Source organism: Sebastes fasciatus, chromosome 15, assembly GCF_043250625.1.
Source record: "Sebastes fasciatus isolate fSebFas1 chromosome 15, fSebFas1.pri, whole genome shotgun sequence".
Taxonomy (NCBI): domain Eukaryota; kingdom Metazoa; phylum Chordata; class Actinopteri; order Perciformes; family Sebastidae; genus Sebastes; species Sebastes fasciatus.
The window spans coordinates 13893456-13912427 of record NC_133809.1 but is presented as its reverse complement, the minus strand read 5'-3'; positions in this window follow the sequence as shown (position 1 = coordinate 13912427).

The window sequence follows — 18972 nt, the reverse complement described above, 5'->3', positions numbered from 1 at the left end:
AATATATCACTATATGTTTCACATGCTTGGCAGTAAAGTGAGCGTACCTGTCCAATGCCAGCTCAGGGCTCGTTTTGATGCCCAAAACCAAATGAAGGTCCCTCCATGAGTCGAAGGACCCACCGATGTTAATCCTAGTTTCCCCCCCCCCCCCCCAGACGTCAATCACATTCCTGTGTAACAGACATAACTGTTTTTTTGTGCTTCCTTGGAGTTTGTGTCGGAGTCTGAGTTGTGGTAGTGGCTATCATTGCACACCGTTAGCCCTGAATTGGAGCTGAAGAGAGTAAAAGGCACTCGCAAGTTCGCACGATGTCGCATCCGTTGGATTTTCCCAGAAAAAAAACATCCTGCATTCTTCACATTAAACGGCTGATGGAGGAAAGTCATGGAAGCTCTCATTTTTTAACTTACAACCTGTTCACACATTGGCAATAATGATTTAATAAAACTACGTGTGAAAACTTGCATACAGTCCCTTTAAAGCACTCAGAACATAAAAACTGTTTAACCATGCTGTACTTCATTTGTTTTGTTGCAGTACAACACCTCTGAAAAATCCACCTTAGTTTTGCATGAGAGACTTTAATATGTATTTGACAGTAATATCTAGGCTATAGCACACTTTTAAAGTGGAAAATGTTTAAATGCCTATCCCATCATGTGTACCTGTGTGCGTGTGTGTGTGTGCGTGTGTGTGTGTGTGTAGGCCTACTAATGACTTCAGGAAATGATCTGCAATCCGCCATTTTCTCTCGTCGTCAGTGTGGTTGTAATGAAGGTATTGTCCACTAGAGAGAGACACAGCACTCTTTACTGCAGCTCATCTTCTATCCGGACTAGAGGAGAGACGCTCTTCAGCTCTTCAGCCCTTCAGCCGGCGGTCCATGGGGGCTCCTAAACTGGTCCATGCTGCATTAAGGCCTTCTGTACATCCGGCGAGTAGAATGTGTTTTATTGGTTGTTTTTAAATAACCCTAAAATCTGCCTCTTATCAGTCAAAGGTATAAAAGCATAATTATTCGGCTGTGTGGTTTTACATTATTGCTATTTGATGGGTCTGTGTGGCCTTTAAGTGCAGGAGGAGGTAGGCTATTAAAACACGGATGGAATTTACTAAATTTCGGATTTACCTGAGCCATAAAATCACAGCCTATAAATAAGAAATTAATAACAACCTCCTGCCCAAATAAAACCTTTTATTTATTTATTTTCAATAACTTACAATCGACAATAAGTAAAGCTGTTAGGTTTGTTTACCCAGCGTGTACAAACATTAAATATAATATTCAAGCCTATAAATCAATAAAAAAATCCAATCCATGCTTTTAATCTGCATTTCAAAGATTTGGGGATTCAATAAACTCTGAATTTATTATCAAATAATAACTTAAATTCACTCGAAATTGCGGCATATTACGCACTGTCCCATAAAGTGGTTTGTTATGACTTCCCTTCTCTATATATAAAACGGATGGAGTCTAAGGCCTACATATAACCAGAGCCTGTACTCAACGATGACCCCCTAATATAATAATGTCATGACAGAATGGAGCCTATAACAAAGAAAGAAAGACTAGAGCTGCCAAACTTTGGCTCATGGTGATGTGGGCTATACTGAGGGGATAAAGGGCGAGCATCACTCAGCTTTTTGGGGTTGAAGAAGTGCGTGTGTGTGGGGGGGGGGGGAGTATCTAGAGGGGGGGGTTGGACGGCACGTGTCGTGTCTGCGTAGAGGGTGCGTGGCAAACACGCTGCCTCGAGGGGATCTCCTGTGACCCTTATCTGCGCGTCTCTCTGGGGACGCCTTTTAACCCCTCCTGGGATGCAAATGAACGGCCATAAAAGAGAGAGAGAGGACGCATACATACAGCCACCGAGGCGATGGAGGGAGGAGAAGAAAGGGAAATGGGACCATGGGGAGAAAGTGGAGGAGGAGGAGGCGGTGGAGGGGGTTGAATGCGAGGAAGAGGAGGTCAGCAGCACTCACATCTCAGAGCTAAAGAGGAGATGGAGAAACAGAATAAGTTGCCCTGCAGTGGTGAGAGGAGAAATTCCTCCCTCTTAGTGTGAGTGTGTGTGTGTGTGTGTGTGTGGTATAGGCTGTAATTCCCACATAATATTTTTTTATTTAACCTTTATTTAACCAGAAGTAAATTAGAAATCTCTTTTCCAAGAGTGTCCTGCATGGCCAAGATAGGCAGCACCACAGTTACACAGTTGCAGACATAAAACAAACATAACAATTGAAAACGAAGACAAAGAGCAAATTTCCAAATCATAAGGTATCAAAAAAAAAAAAAACATTCATCAACATTCAAAACACCTACAGCCAGATGCTTCCAAATCTTTTAGAAGCACTTTAAAGATGTTCAGTGTGACCAGCTCTCAAATTAGACAGAATATATACATAAAAACAATATAAAATGGCTTTATAACAATCCACTGGGTATATCCTATTTTTGCACTGATTAATTTAAGAGCTATATTACTTGCACAACATTTCAAATATTACACTCTGCGACCTTGCATTTCTGTAATCATATATAAGGATATATATTTGCAATATTTGCCTATTGCATTTTGTTCTGTATAGGATGTATTGTTCAGCTATACACATTAGGTGTCTGTGCAGGTTCATATCGCACTGCAAGGTCATGGTTCTGCTTTATTTTCCCCCTCATTATCATAAGGCATCCATCTCTTTCTTCCATTAGTGACGCTTCACCATGTCGCCAACCCGACCTCTATTTACATGACTAAATTAGATTTCTTCTCGGCCGTTTTGTTTCGGAAATCCTGCCTCTAATATTCAAAAGAAAAATATATGTATAGGACAATAGCTTTTGACTGCTTTATATTAATAGAAAAAAACATATAAGTCAATTCATCATATTTTATTTGTATTTTACAAATACTAGGCCTTGGCTATTGTAAGTTTCTTATATGTCACAATTTTTTTTATTTATTTATTTTTTTAACATGGACAAAATGCCCTTCCTATTCCACACCTGTCACCAATTTATCAGCACAATTTTGCAACATAACTAAAACCAGTATAAAAAAAACAGGCAATTTAAGAAAAAGAATATGTCATGATGATGAGTGTTTTTAGCACGTGAAGAGGGGGGTTGGGGATGGCGGTCACCTGCTCACCATCACCAGGGGTCCCGCACTGTTGACATATTGAGTATGACCCCCTCATTTCTCCCAGTGTCCCAATTCTATTGAGAGTTTTGAACATGCATAATGTGTAGACACGAGGCGAAGGGGCCTCGATGACCTCTGTCTCAACATATGTGGCACACTTGCCCTCTGCACGCTCTAATTTTGTGAGATGACAGGCAATAATGAAATGTTGGTATACGAAACTATAAAGAATCGTACAGACTTAATATCGATGCTGCCTTTTGCGTTTATCTTAAAATCTCTAAATCTTGTATTTACTATGATGCTATGATATTGTTTTTGTGATTAATTTACCAATTCTTCCTACAACAATCACACATATTTAGTTATATTTTGAAAAGACTGAAAAAAATGTAGAATTAAATCTACAACAGTAAGTAAAATACACCAAAAGAAATCTGACCAAAAAATCCCCGATTTCTTTTTTCTTTTCTTTTTTTTTGCATATTCCGCCTCCATCATCTGAGATGTAGGTCAACTCACATCTCTTGATCGCCTACAGCGATTTACAGCTTGAAGCATTTGATGCAGCTCTGTGATTATAGGAGTAGAAGCTCATTATTTAAATCACACATGATGTGCTTTGGGCCTTTTTTTACTTTGAAAAGAAACACCACTTAAAGATACAAATACAAATAGACTTCTTTATTGAGACTTTTTTTTTGCAGAACAAAAACACAAACAAAGGCGTAGTATTGAAACCCACAAACAAAAAATTTAATTTATAATTTAAAATAAAGTGCAAAGCCGTTTTTTTTTTTCAGAGTGTGCATGGTGATGGAAATATAATCAGCATGCATGAGAATGATTTAGGACATTATTGCCTTTTCTCCTACAGCAGCACATGATGCTCTTCTAGCATTCTCATCCTGTTTTTCCATCTTCCTCTCAGACAGGACAAGTGCACGCTCATGCGTAAACACAGAGACCTTTGAAGTGGCCCTCTGTCACCACATGGCGAATCCCCCTGGTGTGATCCCTCTGTCCATTTGGCCGCAGGACCGACACCGGTAGGTTGCCTACGGCTCTTGTCTGTTCTGTCATTATGGAAACCAGTATATTACTTACACTGGTGCCTTCTATGTTTCCTGTATGTCTCTCTCTAAATGATCTGTGCACATGCCTTAGGTCACGGCTCTGTTACCTCTTTGGCTAACGCTTCTCCTTCCGTTTCTCTAATGCCGTTGCTTGTTAATCTCATAGGATTGTATAGCGACCATCCATCTGTGTGGTTATCAGCGCCACACTCCTGTCCTGTGTGCTGGTCTCTCAGGTGAGCGAGGACTGTGGCTTCTCTCTTGGCATTCACCGCGTGCCTTAATTGTATTGAAATTAAATCAAGGTCCACTGTGAACACAAAGAGCTCAAACCCAAACTTCCCACAATGTTCCTCCTCATCACATCCTGTTCTCCTCTGTGGCTTACCGCACGTTTAGCAACACTTTCCCTCCTTTGTATTCACGTCCTATACAGCAATTTTCAACATGAACACTATAGAAATTGAGACTGCTAAACACTGTCTCAATCTTTAAAAAGTGCATCTCTAACGTTGTACATTTCGTCAGTCCATCCCTGTTTGACTTTCCTCTCTCCTCACCTGTGATCTCTCCTCCCTGTGGGCTCAGAGGCGGCTATGCGGTCCTTTTTCACACGTCAAAGTACATTGCATGCTAATCCCACGCCAGCTCCGTTTGCAATGAAAACAGGTTTTCTATACAGACAATACAGTAGAGGGGGGAAAAAACATACATGATACAAGCCAATGACATTGTGATTCCTCAGCCCAGAGTGTGTAAATGCATGCATGTGCAAGAAAAGCAGCAACAAAATGTGAACAAATAAAGAAAAATACATCATCAAAGCAGCATTCGCACCATTAAGGCATTCTCCTGTATACATCATTAAAAAAGCACCACAGAGAGGAGAGAGCACAGAGAGAGAGACAGGGAGTGAGAGAGAGCGAGCGAGCAACGCTACCTTTGTTGCACCATAAAGAGAGCAGCAGCCCAGCTACCTGATTGCTACCATTCCTGCAGACCATCTTCCCCCTCAGAGCAAAACAAAGGATGACGACTAGATATTTATGAGTGCACACTGCGATGCGCCGCTATGCTTCGTCCTCGCCATAGATAGCGCTGCCTCCGCTGCTCCTGGTTAAGAACTTGGTTCGGTTTAATCAGACCAAGCAGTTCTTCATTACAGTTGGTAAAGCTGTGTCGTTATCTCCCCCTTTACCCTCCCTCTCTCCCTCCCTCCTACTCTCCATCTCTACTGTTCTCTCTCTCTCTCGCTCTCTCTCTCTCTCTGTGTGTGCACTCTGCGCATGTAACCATAGCCATGTACAGACTGGAATACAGGAATCTAAATAACAACAGTCTCCATCCTCTGATTACATACACAAATAATTTAGCAAATAGTGATGTATGGCAAAAAAGCAAAGACTCACATCCAGTTACATTTAAAAATCCCTTTCTTTTCAAACTCTTGACCGCTGCGTCTATATTTTTTTGCCTATAGAATACTACCATATAGCACAAGCAGAATAGGGTTTTCTCAGATCAAATACATCCCTAAAGACGAGGCGAAAAATAGCAGAGGAGCTGCAGAGTATTTCCTCCTTTCAGGTCCTTTGGTCCTGGTTTTGTTATTGTTGCTGTAGTTGTAGCTTGCGCAGCTCCATCCTGTGAAGGTCCTTGTGGGTCGGGAAGAGCAGGGGAGCAGGCACACGGGGGGTGGTGGTGGTGGTGGTGGGATGGCGGACAAGGGGGCTGAAGGGACGGGAGGCAGGCAGGTGTCACGCATGCAGTCAGGGGGGAAGAGGAAGCAGGAAAAAAAACTAAATTCTACCCAGTCACCACCATTAGAAAAATCCATTTGGATCAAGACAAAACCAAAAAGGAAGACAAAAAAAGCCCAAGATGTAAAATATACATATATAAGCCGGTAAGGTATATATGTATAAGGATCCAAGGGAGGAGGAAGAAGGAGGACAGAGATAAGGGATGGACGGACGAGGAGGAACAGGCAACTGGCTCACACACAGACACACTGCGCCGAGACGAAGGCACGGGCTTCAATTTATGCTTTCTGGTCGACACCACCCCCCACCTCACACGCACGCACACACACATGCAGACACACACACACACACACAGGGAGCGTCCCGCCCCTATCTGCCCCTGTCCCTGTCCTGTCCCGTACTGGATGCGTGGCCCAGCTGATCAGTGCAGAGGGATTAGCCAACGGGGCCAGCTGGCAGGGATTACACAGGCAAAGTGGGGGAGGTGAGTGTGGGGGGTGGTGGGAATGGGAGGGGGGACGAGGGGTGAGGAGGGTAGGCCTAATACTGGGGAGTGTGGCGGGGGGGGGAGGGGATGGGAGGCCCTGTCTTGTCCTGCACACACACACACACACACACAGATGTGCATGTAGACACAAATTTGTTCACATGTATGACACATACACATATGTGTCATGCACCGGGTGCCACAATATAAAATGCTTTGCGGCGCAGACTGCAGGGGTAGCCAGGCAGTAATGCATGCGGTGCATCCTCTCGCCCCGGCGAGCCGCGGCGACGCACGCTGTTGATAAATGTATGTAAATGCGCAAGAGGCAGCGGGGGGATGGATGGATGGAGGAGGAAGGGGGCGAGATGGAGAGGGGAGGGAGCGGAGGGGAGCCCCCACGGGAGAGCGGGGCCAGGCTGACAATGCAAGGCTTTGACCCTTGACCCCTCTCCATCAGCTGATCCCGGGAAATGGACAGCCGCAGTAACACCCCCCTCCTCTTCCCTTTTTCCCTCTCATACACACACACAGTCGTCCACAAACCAGGGCCCAACTCACCTGTTTTTATTTTTTCACCAATCCTTTTCCATCTCCCGTTCCCTGCAGCCCTCCATTGCTCTTTCCCGTCTCATGCCTCACTTCACCACTTAGCTCGTCCCCGATATCCCCGCTCCTAACCTTTCTCATTATTTTGAAATGTGTCGACATCTTCAACTGTCATATCTGTGCAGAAAGAGATCCATTCTGTATGGGTATATATTATTTTTTACATGTTCATGTTGTGACTGATCCCATTGTATTCAAGACTTTCTGCTTATATTGGCTGTCAGTCTTTAGTTTTACCTTTTTTTCTAGAACTATTTAGACCTCCAGTATGCCACAGCAGCGCTTCCATATTACATCTGCAGTCCTACATGTAGGAGTTTGAGCAAATTAAATCAAATGAAACACTCTCTTCGTCAATATTTCGAATGCATTTAAGTGCTTGAAAATGAGTGCAGTAATTGTTTTATGAAAAAGCATATTTTAAAGGCAAATATACCAGCTGTTAACCTTTTTTTTAATGATGTCAAATCGACTAGTATTTCTGTTTTTTCTCTTCCGTGCAGACTGATTGGGATCATTTTTTCATGTTCAGATTATCTGTAATAGTGCAGCAATGTTGGAAGTTTGAGTCGTGTGGTTCAGACGCTGCTGGTCGTACGATACTTGTCAGGAATTACCAAAACCAGGCAGGCTTTAAACGGCTGCACGTCTGCCCAGTAGCGATTTGACACACATTTACTTCACACCCTTTGATCTCCATTTTTAGTCAAAGCGTAAAATATCTATTTCGATATCATGCAGGAATTACATACCTTGATGGGATAAAATGTCCCAGAATTTGGTATATTATTTTTCATGGGATATACGATCTGTCTCTCGTCTGTCACCCGAATCTGCAGAAACTGCCAGGTATGGCAGGATAAATTCAGAGACACGTTCGCTTAGTATTAGTTGCGTCAAATTGTTATTTTGTGAAAAAGCTAAATGTCAGAAAGTTTTTGCAGACTGTCAACAGCAGTTTGAGCTACACTATATAAGACAGAGATGCGGCTCAGTTCAAACATACAAAATCATGCATACACATGAAAACACGCCCCACACACACACACACACACACAGAGAGGCAGACATAGAGTGATTTCTGTAAAATCAAAGAGACATTTTGTAGGGCCTCGCAGGCATAAAACAGCGGCAGTGTTTTATATTTAATATATAGAATCAGACATGGTTGATGTGTGACAAATAGGACATTAGTTTAGATAGGTTTACATGAAATGCACAATAACGTTGCAGCAGAGCTCTGAGGTGGAACAATAAAGGCAGCTTGGCCTTCCATTTCTGAGGGATGGAGAGATGGAGGCAGTTTGAATGGATGGAAAATTAATTTCCTTTATTTGTATTTAAGGAAGTCGACTCTTTCAAATTTGTGTGAAATATTTTTTGGTCTATTTCTTGGAGAATGCTGGAATATTTATGGGCATAAATTACATGCCATAAATTTCATTCTGTCCTGTATATGTTTACATGTTTAGGTTGGGTCATGTTTACCGTTGCACATGTTGGCACGAAGAGAGGAAGGAGATTTGCGAGTGCGTTTTGATGTCCTTCTTCCCCGTTCTCCATTTTAAAAAAGCTCGTAGTACATGTGAGGATGAGAGCGGGGCGAACGGGCATGCAACCCCAACCAGCAGACAGCTAGGGAGATCACAGAGAGGCAAGCAAGGAATTTTTTATCATACAGAGAAATACAAGCGAGGAGACGCAAGCAGTTATACAAAGAGACAAGCCGGGAGAGACAGACAGGCAGGCAGAGAGACAGGCCGGGACAAATAGACAGTGCTCGTCCCTAGTTCGGTAATCTGATGGAGAGATTAGCAAGCAGGCAGCATTTGGGTCGGATTATCGAGTCATTAGAAAAGACTGGTGCTCCAGAGCCTCTCTCATGTGTTAATGTGGCTTTACAGATCCTCAGTGCAGTCTGCGCAGATTGTCTAGATTGTGTTGAGAGTATATACAGTTAGTAGATAGTGTGTCAATATGGAAATAGGGCCACATAAACCTAATGCCCCACAGATTGATTGATTTGTTTGTATGTATATGTGCATTATTTAGGTGTCATATGAAATACACCAATCTTTACGAATGATGTTCTATTTTTTTTTTTTTACTTATTAGCATTTCATTTTAAAAAAGAGGAAAGTAATTGCAATTTTTAATTTAATATTAAATTAAATTAAAAAGAAATTTGGTGAGGAACCTCCACATTGCAATGCTGCAGATTGGAAGTGTATCAAACAGAAATGTCAGTGAGACTAATCAGTATAAATCTTTTTTTATTATTATTTTTGCATCAGTTGAATTTTCATGTTTATTCTGGGAGAAGTGCTATTTTTTATTTTATTTTATTTAGATTTTTGATCCTAGAATTTGCAATTCACCACCTATCATCCACATTTATTTTTATGTAAAACACTACTTAGCATTTTTATTGATTTTTTCTTTTTTTTTTTACCCAAAGAATAACATCACCTGAGTTTCCAGCAGTCACACATACAAATTCTGGCCTAGAGGTACAGGTGAACCTGAAGACAAACGAAGGAGTCTGTGCATCAGCACTATGTCTAACTGTATAGCTAGACAGTGTTTAGCGCTGTAGGTCAGTGGAGAATACAGTGATACGTGGCCTTCGTGCACTTGCAATTCATACAGCTGTGATGTTCAGTGATGACGGGATTTAAACAGGATCCGGAGGAAGCCAGCGAGCTTACGAGTGTGTGCATGTCTGTGCAGAGGAATGCATGTATTTACAGTATGGATTTTGGGTATTTGCTCTGTAAATATCAGTGGCGATACACACAGCTCAACTGTGTCTGTGTATGTGTGTGTGTGTAGTTGGGTTGGGGGGTAGCTGGGCAGCTCATTGACAGCTGATCAATGCTGCTCACACTCTCTGTGTCAGATGTGCTGATATGGTCCAGTGACCGCAATATCAGTTTCAGTTTCACCAGAGTGGCCAATGGAGCCTCTGATGAGTGTGTGTGTGTGTGTGTGTGTGTGTGTGTGTGTGTGGTTTGTAATATTTACCAAAAAATGTAGCTGTACATGATAATGTGTCAGCAAGAAGTCATTCACAATTCCTCACTGACCAAGCAGTTCTTGAATGAGCTTGTAACTTTACTTCCAGGTCGAAACCAAAGCGCGCTCACACACACACTATCTGATCTGCGTTCCCAAAAAACCTTCCCTTTTCGCTGCTGCCTCTGCATACACCATGCCCCAGTTCCCCACCCCCATCCCTTTTTGTCAAATAAATTGCTATGTGACCTACTTCCCATTTTGCACCATTTCTGTCATGTTCAGATATTATTGTTTGAACATGAGTGATTTGCTTTGGGGCATACAGTATCAAAGAAAACACGGTGTATATAATATGGGGCATACTGTACTGTAAAGTGTAATGAATGAAATGTGTTTTTAAAAATATGGGAGCGTTAACATCCGCATTGACAGTCCCCCCCCCCCCCGATTTGGTGTTGTTGCAGCGCGGCAGCTTCTTCTTTTAATGTGTGTTTTTTTTTTATAAAGGCTTTTGTTTTTTAAAATTGCCCTTGTATGATTTGTAATTAAAATACATGGTTCACGTATTTTCTGATTAACACATACAATAATACTCACAGCCCTCACAATAACAGGATGTCTTTGTGATGGTCATAGACTGGGGAAATAAGGTAAATCAATTTTGCAGCCTAGTTAAGCAGAAAGCGCGGTGGTAATTTTCCGTAATAAGCATGGCTAATTCATTGGACCACATTGCATTTATAACCCAGTTAGGTCTGCACTAGTTGGCATCCACTATTCTGTTTGGACTTGAAGGTGCATTTTTAAAAAAGCTCCTCGTGATGAAGGGGATCTTATGGCGCGGCACGCTGGATCCCAAATATCACATGTAGGCAGATTATACGGCGGTGTTGGGGAGTGTTGCGATGACTTTTATTTTATATTACTGTTCATTTATTTACATGTCAATTCATGTATTACACAACTTTTTTTCTGGTTCTACAGATTTGATTTGATTTAAAAATTTAGTGCATTTTCATGCACAGAGTTTTATCTGATCAAAAACTGCACATCACATTTTTTTTATATTTCTTGTTCAGCATTTACGTGTGAATAACAGTATGTGTGTTTATTTGTGCAACATTCTCACCCGAACTCGTCACATACTGACGCTTTGTCAGACCCCTCGGCGTCCTTTTTCGCTCACAGTAAACACGTGCTTAATGTTGTGAATTCAACAAAAACACTTAGTTAGTTTTAGGCAACAAAACCACTGAGTTAGGTTTAGGAAAAAACAACAGTTGGGTTTAAAATGACTGCATTTATACAGTGAAAATGTGAGTTGTGTGAGTGTGTATGGATCAGATCGAGGCTCCCTCTTGCCTTTTTTCCCAACCATGCAGCGATGGCACCGGAGACCACACTGACCCTGATTTATTGGGATCAGAATCCACATGACAGCAATTAATTTACATCCATTAACTACATGGCTCGCTCTCTCTTTCCTGCTCTCTGTGGACATTTTGCACTCTTGCACAATCACTTTGAACATTCTTCGTTTCTCTCCTCACTCTCCGACTTTTTCCCCTTCTCAGCATGTTCTGTCGCTCTCTCGCCTTTAATCAGTCACTCTCGCTCCGCCAGTCACTCCTGCATCTCGCTGCTCTTTTTGTGCGACTGGGATTCCATGTTCCTAATCCATTTAGGAGATCTTTAGCATCCCGTCCTACTTCTGTGCATTAAGGCCTAGTGCATAAACGATAATGTCATCAAGTTCGTATTACGAGTATGTGTGTGTGCGCGTCTCTTGGAGGCTTGAGGAACCTCCGGCTGGCTGGGAATCATACGAGTGAACCCCATAAATAATCATTATGTTACATGTATTCCGACTTTTTAATAAGCGAACAGACTATCTGTGTAATCGGGACAAATTAAACAGTGCTCAACAAATTGGCCCACTATGATTGCGCGAGGAATTTGACATTAACATTATAAGCTCAGCATCTTGTGATCATTTCGACGGATCCTCCATGCCGCTTTCTCATTAAAGCGCCCGACTCCTGCAGGTTCTCCTGCTCAAGGGTCTTTCTCTCTGCCCCTTACGATAAGACACTTTACTGCTGGCCTACATCCCTCGCTGCCTCTCCATCTCTCGCTCTCCATTCTACTGGTTTCTGTCTGCCAGGTGCTTTTTGCTGGCTTTTCAAAACCAAGAAAGGAGACTTTGCTTGAGGGAGAATTTGCCATTTATTTCCAGAGACAAAAAAAATGAAAAGGGGCTTTAGCACTTTGTATCTTTTTCCCCTTTTTTTGTCTTCATTCTCTACGCGTCTTTGCTCTCTGCACCATTGTGTAGTCTCTTCATCCAACTCGGGCCTCCGTGCCTTCACTGTGTCCTCGGGGTGAGCGTGGCTGGCTAAATGCACTGGGGGTTGGGTGATCGGGACAGCGGAGTGGAGGATGATTTTTCTAGACAAAAATGCACACATACACCATTGCATGCACACCATTATGGCAAAATCCTCACAATGTATGCACACTTTGCAAGTATAGTCATGTATTACAGCATGCTCGTATATGCACACACGCATTTCGTCTTAGCGTAGTGCATGATTTAAATTTATTCTAAAGAGAAAGACAATGCAGAAATCCGTCTCTCACATCTTTTAACCAACATAGCTCGGGGACAGGTTTCTACCAGTATCTGTTTAAGGATTGGCTGAGGATGTGGTGCGGGAGGAAAAGTTGCAGTTGGCAGCAGGCGGAAAGACACTGCAAGGGGAGCGGGGGTTCACAATAAAGGATTTTAAACCAAAGCCTCTTTGGTAAAGAGGAGGAAGGGAGGGAGGGAGGAAAGAATGGGGCTGTGGGGGTGGTGGATAGATACAGGATGACACAAGGTCCAGATTAACCCTAATCTCAGGCCTGGTGGTTTAGGTGAGGCTAAGGGACTGTAGGAAGCTATCCCATGCCAGGTGGTCAGGAGGAGGTTAAAACTGTGAGAGGGGTGGGGGTGGAGGGGGCACTGGGAGGATGAGGACGCGACAGGATGTTGCTAGGGAAGACAGAGATGCGAGGAGAATGATGCATTTCGATATGCTTCCAGCGTGTTTTATTCGGATAGAAATAAAAATCAAAAAATGGCCAACCAGAAACAGAAGCAGGGAAGATGTTAGGGGTCGGGACGAGGGGGGGGGGTTGGGGGGTGGTTGCACAGCAGGCGCAGTGACGGTGGCTGCAGGGTGATTGGGTGGTTGGTGCATGGTGACAGTGGCACATGCCCTGGTGCATGGGATTAGAGGGACAGTCAGTAATCTGCTGTTTAGGCTGTATGTAGGGCAAGAGTGGCTTAGCCCAGCCACTCTTAGCACGGGTGGAGCGCCAGAGCGAGAGGGAGAGGAAGTGGACCGGCGTTATATAGCTGCACTCAGCACGCTCGAATCACTTCTTGTTTTTTCTCTATGTCTATCTCTAGCTTTACTCTCCCGCTACTTGTATCTGTGGCATCCGGTGATTTAAAAAGTTCTGCATGCTGTTCTGAAATTTATTAAAAATGCAACATCTGATGTGCAAATGAGAAATGATGATTTGGAAAGAGAGAAAAGTCACAGAAAGGTTAAATTACTTAAAAGTTTGAGTGACTGAGAGTAATTCTGTAATATTCATTTGTACTAATCTGTCAAAGAGGCATTGTAGGAGTAGATTGTAGTATACATCCTATTCAACGAATATGTGCAATGAATACGACCTTATGTCAGTAGTGGGAAGTAACTACATTTACTCAAGTACTGTGCAGTCCTCTTATGTGACTTTGTACTTCTATTCCACTACATTTCTGAGGGAAATACTTCATTTGACAGCTATATAGTTACTAGTTAGTTCAAGTAAGATTTTACATGCAAAACATAGTTAATCAGTTAATAAAATATATCGCATTGTTATAGGTTAAACCTCCCTACAAAAGCTGTTAAAATGTGCCCCACCTTGACCAAATAAAACTTGAATTGAATTCTTACATGTTAATGAGTCAATAATAATGATATTTTAATATAATACTATAACACTGATAGGGGCAATTCTGGATAATGAGTGTTTTTTACTTTACGTAAGTACATTTTGTTGCAAATAATTGTGTACTATTACTTGATTTTAATTCTACTTGTAATGGAGTAATTTCACAGTATGGCGTTGCTTCTTTCACCTCAGTAAATGATCTAAATATGCTTCTTACGCCTCTGCCTGCTCTTCTGTAGAAAAACAAATGGCCTGAAAGTGAAAATGCACCCAAAGAAAATGTGCCTGACATTTGACTAAATTAGACCAAATTGGGTAATACAAAAATTGTGCAATTTCCCCAACAACGTAACTGTAAACGCAGCTGAAACGTGGGACTCAATGAGTTTATTACATTTTATTGAAGGGACAAACACCCTAGAGATCCAGTGTAATACAGTCTGAAGAGTGCCGGGTTCACGAGAAAGAGTCCCAAACAATTGATGTAAAGCATAGCTTCTATTATTCTTCTATTGAAAAAGAGGTATTAAACTTAAAATCTAGTCCCTAACAAAATCTTCAATAATACTGTATAAAGCCCTCAGTTGCAGGAGCTCTCCAGATTTACAACATAAGCAGCCCTCACACTGCAAACATTGCACAATGAACCAAAATCACTGAACAAATTAAATGTAATTATTTGAACCACTGAAATAACAAATCCAAAACTCACAGAAAACGATATGCTACACGGCTCTAAAGAGAGACTAGAAATTGGTAGAAGAAGAGGCGCATCCCACCCGGGTATAGACGCAGCGACCATCAAATGAGAGGAATTCACAAAAAGAAACAGGAGTGCACACAGTTTGTAATCACTGCTGAACAGGAAATGGTTGAGACAGAGATGCATTTCCTCCTTTACTGTGGAAAGTTGTCACGGTTGAAAGAACATAATTGACAGTCATGACTGAGGAAATATTTTCTGTTTTGCTACCACTTTGTATACGCTTCTGTGATTATAAAATAAGACAGATATTGAGGCTACTAGTTTAAAAGATTAATCGATTAGTTGATTGACACAAAATTAATCTGCAACTATTTTAATAATCGCTTGGTCTAGAAGTCAGTTTTAAAGCAAAAAGTTCAAAACTTCATCAGTTCCAGCTTCACAAATGTGAATATTTGTGGATTTCTTTGGTCTTCTAGAGAGGAAACTTAATATCTCAGTTGGCCAGACAAAACCTTGGGCTCTGGGAAACTGTAAAGGACATTTTTCGTTATTTTCTGGCATGTAATTGACAAAATTCACCAATTAATCAAGAAAATAATCTGCAGATTAATCGATAATGAAAATAATTATAAATCGCAGCCCTAGTTGTTACTACTGTTATTAATTATTGTATATGCTTTGTCTAGTTTACTTCATGACTTCTCTTAAAGTGATAGTTCGGGTGTTTTGAAGTGGGTTTGTATGAGGTACTTATAGATAGTAGGTGTATTACTCAAATTACATGACAGTCGGCACGCCCCCAGCTTGGACAAACAGACAGGAGTACACTGGAGCAAAGCAATGTACTGCTGTGGTCGGGGACGGCAGAAAAACATACTTTAGCCTCAAATGACAAAAACAGTATAGATATGTTTCACTTTCAGTTCAGTTCCCCATCGGAAAATATTCTAAATATAGCGTACACTTTAACTAATATACATTTTTAGGCAAGCCTTTCTTTTAGGTGGCTATGTGTTTTTCTGACGTCCCCCGTCCACAGCAGTACATTGCTTTGCTCCGGTGACGGTGCTCCTGTCTGCTTCTCCAAACTGGGGGGCGTGCCGACTGTCATCTACTGGAGGTAATACACTGACTACGGATAAGACAACTTCGATAGACCCGAACTATCACTTTTAATTTATTGCTATCGATTTTGTACTTTGTGTCAGTAAAGTTCATTGAAATGAAAGAGAGGATGTTCCATTGCATGGTCACCTGCTATGACATATCATGCATCACTGCATACAATTAGTGTATATACTGTATGTACTGTCATATCCACCTACCTCTTGTATATGTACACTTCATCCGAAATCACATACTATGTGCTATTTACTCAATATGTATACTATCGTTCAACATACTTTAGTGTGAATAAACAGTAGTATGCATCTTTTCGGATGCACTGAGCAGTAATTTACGTCGTCACTTCCTGAGAGCCTCCTTGCCGGTTGGAGACGTGTAACCATGGTAACCCATGTCAACATCTGATCAAAACAACGGTTTGTGAGAATCAAAGTCTGAATTAATTTAAAATATATATATTACACCAAGCAAAGTGAAATCTTGTGCTTACAGTTAAATTGAAGCGTTATTGATGTTACAGAGTTGATGTTAATGTCTGTTATGAACGTTGTCGTCACTACCGCATTGTATTGTGGGATATTTATGCTGATGTAGTGTTCAGCGTTGCATACTCTAATATTTCCACCGGAAATAGTATGCAAATAGCGTACTATTGGTTTCATACTAAGGTTTGCTTTACCTTTGTTCAGCTTTGTTGTCCTTGTTTTAGCCGTATGTGTATTTCTGTGTACATTGAGAGCATCAAAACGCCTGAGTCAAATTCCTTGTACAGGCTACACACTTACAGCCATTGAAGCTGATTGTGATGGCCTAAGCAGAATGTGTATTTAGCAACTGAAAGACACAACAACCATCTTGGAAAGGAACCACCACGCAGTTTCCCCTCAGCCTTTCATGTCATTCAAACAAACCCCCATCTCCTCTCTCCATTTCCCAATGAGCCAAGTGATTTATGTCAAGTGAAGTCAAGCATGGGCCGGCGTATGAATCAAAATTTGTCAAGTTGGCTTTCGCTACTCAGGCCCATGAATTGATACGGCTCCGTTTTGAATATGAATCCCCGGAGAGAGCGCCACGTTGCTTTTAACTGACTGTGTAGCTTCAGCCGAGCAATCAAACCCTTTGTTTTTTCACACCATCCCACAATCCCACCTGCTTCGGCGAGACGATGGAGGGCCCTTTGAAAACAACGAGGCGGCATGATTTATTATTCTAATTAGGCGAAGTGAGACTTTAGCAAAGCCACAATTACACTAAATCGCCAAAACAGTTTTCTGGTTGGCTGGCTCCTGTTTTGTTCAGATGTTAATCAGAGGCAGCTTCTGAGTCAAGGTGCAAACTGCTTGTGAGTCACACTATTGCTTGGTAATGTCTTCCACAAACAAACAAACACTAGAGTCCTGTATTGAATTACAAATAAGCATTTTGGCTTATTAAATAAAATAGCTTTTTAGCTGTCTAAACCAACATAAACATGCAGCTCTCCAACCACCTCTCAATCACACAGAGGGGCTTAACGTGCCACGATGCCCGGTTAAAATCTACCGCGGCGTTTAATTCCAGGTCATTTCATAATCTCTTTGATACTCACTCACATCTGCACATCTCTTCGCTCTCACTCACTGACAATCAAACAGCTGCAAGCTGGCACACTCACTAAATCCTCCGCTACAACACACACACAAACACACACACATATGCAATCACCCACCGCATGCACACACACATACACGTACACAAGTGCCCATTAGAGAGCACGCAGACAATGGTGCACATATACCCACAATGCCTACGTGCGCACAAGCACCCAGGCGCAAACACTTATGCATGCAAGTGTACACACACTTCTACTCAAACTGCCACCGCACTCATGCAAAAAAAATGGTTTTATTCAGTGCAGATATTCTTCTAAATTAAAAGTCCTCCATCACAGCATGCAGAGACTAAATGTATTGATTTTTTTTTTTTTTAAAGGAACGTACACATACATTCACAGATGCACGCACAGGGAGGAAATTAACACACACACCGTGGGCTCTGTGTATGTGTGTACGTGGTTCCCATCCATCCATGTGCCTCTCATCACCTTTTTGTTCCCCTCCTCCCCTGCCCCCTTTCCTCTTCCTACATCCCCACACATCCCCAAAACACCCCAATCATCCTGCATCAACAGGCATGTGAACCCAGTGTTCGGTTCATCTCTTTCTCTCTCTCTCTCTGTCTGCTCTATTTTCATCTGTGTGCTTCCACTCTCCTAGCTTTCAGGTAATTACCTGGCATTTGCATTGCAAAGTCCCCTGTGCCGCCCTCAGCTCCTCCGCAGGTGATTGAGCTTCATTTCCCCCAGCAGATAAGAGAGAGAGTGAGAGAGAGAGAGAGGGGGAAAGCGGGTATTGCAGCAGGGTGTGATGTTATTCCGGCTTGCAGGATATAGGAACAATGCCCTGGATTCTTTGTTACTGGTTAAATTGGCTGGTTCAAAAGCATGCACAAGAAGTTACCACACGTAAATAATCGGCCTCATTACTATCACACTACTGGTCTGGCTCCGTCTATAACAGAATGTAACGCTTTTGATGACTGAGACACATCCTGGACATCAGCATTCAGCAGCTGCACAGTTGTCCAGATGATTGATATGACTCGCTTGAAGACTGCAATTTGCAACTTTCTGCACATCTATACAGCGAAGATGACGTAGCATGTAGTGTTGTGGTTTTGAACATGACTGACCAGGTAACTCGCAGGCAAATATAGGCCTGTTACTTATTAAAGTGTAAAGTTTTTTGGACTTTGGCATTTGTCGCCAGATACGACACAGCCAACCTGATAATCATTTGTAAAGAGTAGAAAAAAGAGAGCATCTCCAAGCATGTGCGGTTTTGCACTCTGCGGCTCAAGTCACCGCAGTTTCACAAGTGTGTCGGAGAACTACGGTGGTCTTCAGGAAACGTAAACATGTGAAAGGCTCTCTCTAGAGCCAGGGTTTGGTTTGTCCATTCTGGGCTACTGTAGAAACATGCCGGAGCAACATGGCGGACT